The sequence below is a fragment of the Acomys minous genome, assembly GCF_964271855.1.
Source record: "Acomys minous genome assembly, chromosome: 19".
NCBI classification, from domain to species: domain Eukaryota; kingdom Metazoa; phylum Chordata; class Mammalia; order Rodentia; family Muridae; genus Acomys; species Acomys minous.
Genome location: NC_140499.1, coordinates 22,790,634 through 22,798,802, shown reverse-complemented (window position 1 = coordinate 22,798,802; position 8,169 = coordinate 22,790,634). Strand labels below are relative to the sequence as shown.

The 8,169-nt window shown below is 37.4% G+C and overlaps 1 pseudogene across 1 annotated transcript; it reads right to left on the bottom strand.

Moving 5' to 3' along the window:
• Window positions 1–529: 529 nt before the first annotated feature.
• LOC311590291 (large ribosomal subunit protein P2-like) lies at window positions 530–7,874 on the bottom strand (annotated as a pseudogene). The gene is made up of 2 exons: window positions 7,819–7,874; window positions 530–914 (listed from the first exon to the last, which is right to left on the bottom strand). The product of its transcript is annotated as a large ribosomal subunit protein P2-like (transcript).
• Between the last annotated feature and the right edge of the window lie 295 nt (window positions 7,875–8,169).

Here is an 8,169-nt window from a genome sequence, read left to right as displayed (position 1 = left end):
ATACCTCCACACATACCTGGAAGGTCTCTGGGACACCAGATAAGGAGGATCTGAGGCCTTTGGTCAGTGTGTAACATGCTTTACATAAATCCATACATCGTGAGGACATTCGTTTGACTCTCCAGGACCTATGTACAGCCTGAGAGTATAGTATACATTGGGACTCTGGCACTCTTCTGGGAACATGAACGTGGAGAAAGGAGGATTTCTGAAAGGCCGTGCAGAAGGGAAAAAACCCAAATGTAGAAACAGACTCTGAAATTTTACCTTCTTTGAATCTTTTCAAAATTCTCAGGCGTATCGCCACAGATTTCTTTCACAAGTCTCTGATATTTCTAAAGTACTTACAATCGTAAGGGTTGGGGAAATGGTTTAGTTGTGTACTATTTATCAAGAATGAATAATGCCGTGCATGTCAGTGCAACTCACTAAGTTATTTGAGATTTTAATATAATTATATAACTTCTCGTTTCCTTTTATTCTCTCAAACTTTTACACAGCCTTCTAACCTTTCTTTCTTTCTTTTTTATTTTTTAACATAGAAAGGTTTTATTTGCAGAGGAGCAAGAATTTAATCAAACAAGCAAAGTCCCGTGTCATCATCTGACTCTTCGGACTCCTCCTTCTCGTCATCTTTCTCCTCTGCTGCAGCAGGGCCAGAACGAGCAGCAGCAGTCGCTGAGCCAGGGGCCACAGAAACAGCTACAGCCCCACCAGCAGGCACACTGGCGAGCTTGCCAGCAGCCTGAGCAATGGAACCTCAATGTTTTTCTCCATTCAGTTCACTGATAACCTTGTTGAGCAGGTCATCGTCTGCCTCGATGCCCACGCTATTTAGCATCTTCTTGATGTCTTTGGCACAAGTAGAGGAGTTGTCCCCAAGGGTGTCCAGCAGGTAAGAGGTGATGTAACGTCTGTCGGAAGCAGCGGACCAGCCTCACGCGTGCGACCTCGGCTGTTATGTATATATGTACGTGCATATACATATACATTCCTAAGTACCCAATATAGCCTGCACAGGCTGTATACTGTTACCCATATATTTTAAAGGCTCTGTGTATGGGTCAGTGGTTGAATATTTGCATAGTATGTTTCAGGCCCTTCATATATAGGCAGTCATACCTTTTGTTGCCATTATGATTGGATTGTGGGAATTATGAAACACTCAGTGGATTCCATAAACAAAGAAATTCTGTTAAGTTATCCTTTTAAAATTTGAAAGGGGCGTGGGGATTCTCTTTAAATTGATAGTACACATAGACACACATGTATTCTATAGAACTCGGACTAGATACATAAATAAGGGATAAAACGGAATCCTTATATTTTCTACTAAGCCTACTTATTAAGTGTTGCTTCAGGTTAACTTAATTGCCATATTTCCTAAGTATGATTATAAATTCTAAATTTCACTCCTTTAAATAAAAAAGGAAGTTTATAGTATAAGATGAAGGCTAATAATGTTTAATTTAACAAATCAAGAAAAACATCCACTGTGCAAGAACAACTGTCCCTCTTGTTAGCCAAAGTCAGCATGAGGCTTTTGTCCATTACACTACTGTCCATTGGTGTTCCTCTTAGGTCATATAAACAGCTAAAAAGTATACCATATCATGTGGAAAGTGGAGGGTACATGGGAGAGTTGGATGGAGGATAGGAAAGGGAAAAAGTGAGGAAGTCGTATTTCAATTTTATAACATTTCATTAAAAATAAAATAAAAATTCAACCACACAAAGATTTAATGCCACTGGTTTTCAAATAATCATCTCTTGACATAGCCATTCAACATGTCTCACTAATACAATGGAAAACTCGTTAATCATAAGAATTATAATTTACCCTGGTAATGTCATAAGAAAAAGGATTAATTACTTTGAGCATTCGATTTTTACAGATAATCATAGTTCTTTATTTCAACTACAAAAAGGAAAATTTGAAGATAAGCTAATGCATAAAACATGAAGACTGTTCACTCAGCAAAAATAAAATCAGCATTGAGACTTTCCGCACAGTTGGTTGAAATATGCCTATTTTTTGTTGAGTAACTTGTAATTATATTTTTAAGTTCAATTGGCTCTTAACACAGCAATAGATTTAAAAGAAAAAAAAAACACTACTTGAAAAGACTGTTGTATTTAAAGGATTTCCATTTGGAAAAATCAGGTTTTTGAACATTATAATGTGTTTTAATATCATAAACACTACAAGAAATTAGTGAAAGACTGCACTATGGATTAAAATAGAGGAACATTTTAAGCACTAGGAGGCTCAAGGGAGAGTCATATTTAAGAAGTCTTCTTTCAATAAATATCACAGCCACCGAAATTTAAAACTATTTTCAACAACCCTATGGTTCCATTTTGAAGGTGTAATTCAGGACACATAGAAAAATTCCATTTTAAATCCTGAACTTCATGTATTTTTGAAGTCTTCAGTATTATTATAAGCTATAGGTGAACTTAAGACCTAGTTAGTGCTGGCAGGTTATATTGTGTAAACACCTCCCCCAATAAGAAGAGTGAGTCTGAGTCTGACATGAACGTAAGAGCACAGAGGATAAGTGGTTCAGAATGTCTCATTTCTTGATAGATGAATATGAAATTCCATATGTAGTAATATATCTTTTTAATTTGAAATATGGGTCCTGAAATACAGCAGGAAACAGTGTTCTCTGAACAAATGGAGCCATGCAATTTTCATTCCTGGATCCCAAATAAAGGTGAAAAGAGAGAAGTGACACAAAAAAATGTTCCCTGAGCCCCACAGGTAAACAAAAGCATGTGTCCTTTCCAAACATGTTAGGCACACACATACACAATGATACCGACTATAATCAAAAATAAAATGAATACAATTATTTTAATTTTATATAATACCTTTGGTTATGGGCATTAAGGCATTTAAATTAGATGTTCAATATTTTTGGTAGCTAATTTGAAATATGATACAGTGTTAAATACGGTGTTAAAGAAAGATCAACATTAAAAGTGTAGATGCATGGGAGAATAGCAAAGTAGAAGGATCCAGAAGGTCCTAGAAACCTACAAGTAGAACATTATGATAGGCAGATTTCGGCCAAGGGGCCCCGCTCAAACTATGGCACCAACCAAGGACAATACAGGCGGTAAACTTTAAACCCCTACCCAGATCTAGCCAATGGACAGAACATTCTCCACAGTTGAGTGGAGAGTGGGGTATGACTTTCACACAAACTCTGGTGCCTCATATTTGACCATGTCCCCTGGAGGGGGAGACCTGGTGGCACTCAGAGGAAGGACAGCAGGATACCAAGAAGAGACTTGATACCCTATGAACATATACAGGGGGAGGTAATCCCCCTCAGGAACAGTCATAGGGGAGGGGAATAAGGGGAAAATGGGAGGGAGGAAAGAATGGGAGGATATAAGGGATGGGATAACCATTGGGATGTAACAAGAATAAATTAATAAAAAATTAAAAAAATAAAATTCTTCTGATGGGATAATAAACTATTCAACTTTGGCTGAATAATTTTGATATACTATTAATTTAACCAGTTATTTCAAGTTTCAGACTTTCTTTTATTTTTAACCTGGGTGAGGATGGCACATGTGCAGATACGTGTAGGTAGCCATGGAGGCCGGATGAGGGCCTCAGACCTCTGAATCTGGAGTTAGTGACAGGTGAGTGTTGGAAACCAAACAGTAGTCTTCTGCAAGAACAGTAAGATTTCTTAACAGCTGAGCCTCCTTTCTAGTTACTGGGAAATATTTTTTGGATGAAAAATAACAAAGTTCAAACGTTAGCTTTGTGTTCATTTTCTTCTTATTTGTGATCAAATTGCTAAGTTTTCAAATACCTCCTGCCCTGAGATTTTGACTGTTTTAAATCCGTTTTAGTATTTGTCTTTATGTTAGAAATATACCCAATTGTCTTTTACATTGGATTATAATATCTTTGTGTAGAAATATACTATTAATCATATCCATGGTATATAAGAATGACTCTTGTTGTACCAATCTGAAAATAAACATAAGATAGCAATTATATTTCAAAATGCCAAAGTTCTACTCTAATAATTTACTTAAAACAGCATGAAGAGTAAATAAAGTGGGTTTTGGTGATGCTTATAAATAATATAGAAGGCATCAGCAGACTAGAAAATTGAGGAGTTTTGTAATAGATGAAGCATATTGAATTCAAGTGCCAAACATGCTAATCATTTTCTGTTACTAAACATGCAGTGGAAAGCCAACTGATCTTTAAGTGCACACATTCCCCCCAGCTGATCTGTAAGGGTGCACATTCCCCCAGATGATCTGTAAGTGCACAATTCTCCCAGCTGATGATCTGTAAGTGTGCACACTCCCCCAGATGATATGTAAGTGTGCACATTCCCCCAGCTGATATGTAAGTGCACACATTCTCTGAAAGCAGCCTGAACCTCACAAATCCAAGGAATCCAACTAGAAGTGAGAACATTTCCACTTTGTAGCATATGGAAAATTTCATGGCACCCACCTGTCCTGAAGATTCATCTAGATTTTCCTTAAAATACCATTAACTCATTGTTTCAAATTTACATTTTGTGTGGTAGAAGTGATTGCAAAAGTAAATTAAGAAATAGGCCCCTAATAATATAGAAGTAGAAGCAAGAAAGAGGAGGAGAAAGCATAAAAGAAAATAACTGCTTGCACAAGAAATTTTTTCATAAATTCCAACTTCTTAGACTCACCATAACAGTTTTTGTTTGTTTCTTTTAATTAAATAATTTATTATTAGATTAGTTCACATCAATGTGTTTGTATATGAAGTTTTTTCAAGCGCTTCTGTGGTAATGTTTAATCTCCTAGGTGGCACTGGGAAGGTTGTGGAACATCTCAGTCTCCTCAGGCCTCTGGTGCCTTGTTCCTCAAGGATGGCCTGAGGCTATGGTACCTGGCTTTCTTTCCTTTTCACCTTGTGGATATGAGATGAATATTTTCTGCCAGCCACATGCTTCCAGTAGGATGTGCTGCCTTGCCCCTGAACAAAAAAAGACTATTCTGAGTTACAACTTCCAAGATTGTCAGTATATTCTTCTGCTATGAGTTGATTAGCACAGACATTTATTGTAGTGATAGAAATCTGATAAATCATGGCTACAGAATCAAAATATCACAAATTCATCACTCAGAACTTGAAGCTTCCAGTATGTGAAGCAGCCCTGCTTATCTTGTAGAGGGGTGCTCACCTGCTGTATGTTCAGAGTGTAGAAAGAAAGTTTGTCTTCTAGTATTTCCCTATAAGGACAGAAATTTCCCCAATATGAGTCCATGATTACACATTTAATAATGTCCAACAGCCCCATCTCCATTTTCACATTGAGTCATTAGAGGAGGAACAGAAGGGACATGTTCCAAGGGCAATAACTTGAAATCAGTACAGGCATACTGATAAATATAAAAAAAGTACTCAATTATTAGAAGAAAGTGGAGCAGGAGATTATTATGAATTTAGAAATGAAAAGTATGTCAAATGTAGTCATTTTTAATTAGTAGGGAGATATAAAATATTGTTGCAGCATGAGTAAAAACCAAGCTTATAGGATATGTATTAGGAAGTATCTTAGAAAAAGTGAAAATGTGGGGCTAGCAAGATAGCAGTATTTTATTATTTCCAGTCCTTTTTCCCAGTATAAGTGTTTAATAACTCAAATAATTTAATCTGGCTTAAACAATAAGAAAAAGTTTAAAACATATAAGTGCAGTTCCCAGAGGCTGTCAATTCTATGACTTTTAATTCAACAGCTCAGTGAATTAATGAAGAATGTTGGATTTTCCCCATCTGTCTTCATAGACATATTGACTTTTCTCTGCCTTGTGAGCAAAAAAGTGCCTTTTAAATAATACAATTCAGATCTAAAGGGAATGTGAAGGTTATTGGTGGTATTACTTTCTAAACATAAGTTCCTTTCTGCAGCACATGGCAGGCAAATATAGCCTCATATTTTCTAGATCAAAAGTAGTCATAAATCAGTCACAAACAATGGAAACCAACTTGTATTTTACTCAGACTTAGTGACCTTAATATACTAATGTTAAAATAGCATTCCATTCCTCTATTTATGTTATAGAAATAGTTGGGATTTTTAGTGTTACCTCTGTTCTATGGTTATTTATTTATTATTCTAAAGGCACATTTACTTTATCCAGGATAAGATCAAAAATAAAGCTGAGTATATATCCCGGTATCATAAAACTTGAGAAAATATTTTTGCAACAGATTATATCAAAGAATTTTTCATATTTTATTTATTTATTTGTTTGTTTATTGTCTATTTATGTATTTATTTATTTAGTCTCTTTATGTCCAGATTGTAGCCCCCTTCTTCCTCTCTTCCCAGTCCCACCTTTCCTTCCTCTTCCCCTACAACCCCTTCCTTACTCCTCACAAAAGAGGAGCCTTCATGGACCAACACACCCTACCACATCAAGTTGTATCAGGACTGAACACACCCTCTTCCACTGAGACCGGGCAATGCAGCTCCTCCAAGGGGAAGTGAACCAAAAGCAACAACAGAGTCTATGAAGAGACAGCCCTTGCTCCCCTTAGCAGGGGACCCACTTGACCACCCAGCTGCCCAGTGCCTCTTGTTTGGTGCTTCAGTCTCCACAAGCCCCCACTAGGCCCTAATTAGTTGGCCCTGTTGGTCTCCTTGTGGCACTCCTGTCTCCTCCAGGTCCATCTATTCTTCTTTCCACACCGTCACAAGACTTCCTGCCTTCCACCACATGTTTGGCAGTGAGTCTCAGCATCTGTTTCTACCCACTGATGGGTGGAGCCTCTTCTCTCAGAGTACAGCTATGCTATGTTTCCATCTACAAGCATAGCAGATTTTTCTTTGTAGTGTCATGGGTTGGCTTGCTCCCATGGGGCAGGTGTCAGGTTGGGACAGGTATTGGTTGGACATTCCCTCAATCTTTGCTCTATCATTATCCCTGTACATCCTGTAGGCAGGATAAATTTTGAGTTGAATTTTGTTGTGGGTTGGTTGGTGTTCCCTTCCCTCCACTAGGAGTCCTGTATAGTTAGAGTTTGGTCCCTATGACCTCCATACTACTAGGAATCTCAGCTAGAGTGACTGTCATATCTTGCCAGGAGCCTACCCTCTCTTAGGTCTCTAGGTTGTCACAGAGGAGTCCATGTCGTAGGTTTGTGTTCTCTCTGCAAGCCCTCTGTCCTCTTTTCCCCACTTTCCCCAGGTCTGATTTCCATCCTCATTTCTTTCTGTACTCTCTCTGCTATTTTGTTCTGCTCTCTCTCTCTTTTCATCTGCTTCCAATGTCTATTTTATTTTCCATTCTGTGTGAGATTTAAGTATCCTCTGTTGGGTCCTTCCTGTTACTTATCTTCTTTGGGTCTGTGAATTGTAGTATGATTATCCTGTATCCTGTGGCTAAAATCTGCCTGTAAGTGAGTACACACCATGTGTGTCTTTATTGGTCTTGTTTACCTCACATTGGATGATATTTTTCTAGTTCCATACATTTGCCTGCAAATTTCATGATATCATTGCTTTTAATAGCTGGGTAGTATTCTATTGTTTAAATGTATCAAGTTTCTCTGTACCTTCTCCAGTTGAGGGACATCTGGGTTGTTTCCAGTTTCTGGCTATTAAGAATAAAGCTGTCACAAACCTAGCTGACCAAATGTCCTATTGTGTAGTACAACATTTATTTTTTCAGTGTAGCTGGGTCTTGAGGTAGAGCAATTCTAAACTTTCAGAGAAAGTACAAGATTAATTTCTAAACTGTTTGTACATGTTTGCACTCCCACCAGCAATTGAGTAGTGTTACCCTTTCCTCACACCCTCATCCCATGTGCTGTCATTTAAGTTTCTGAACTTAGCCATTTTGATTGGTATAAGATGGAATTTCAGAGTAGTTTTGATTTGCATTTCTCTGATGACTAAAGATATTGAGCATTTCTTTAAGCGCATCTTAGCCATTCCAGATTTCTCTATTGGCAATTTATATTGCCAATGTGTGTACTTTATGTATTTTGGATATTAACCCTTGTAGAATTGGTGATCTTTTCCAACTTTTTAACATGTGGTTTCCTTCTATTTTCTGTGTCCTTTGCCTTACAAAAGCTTTTTTAGTTTCATGAGATCCCATTTATTAATTATTGATCTTAGAGCCTGAGCT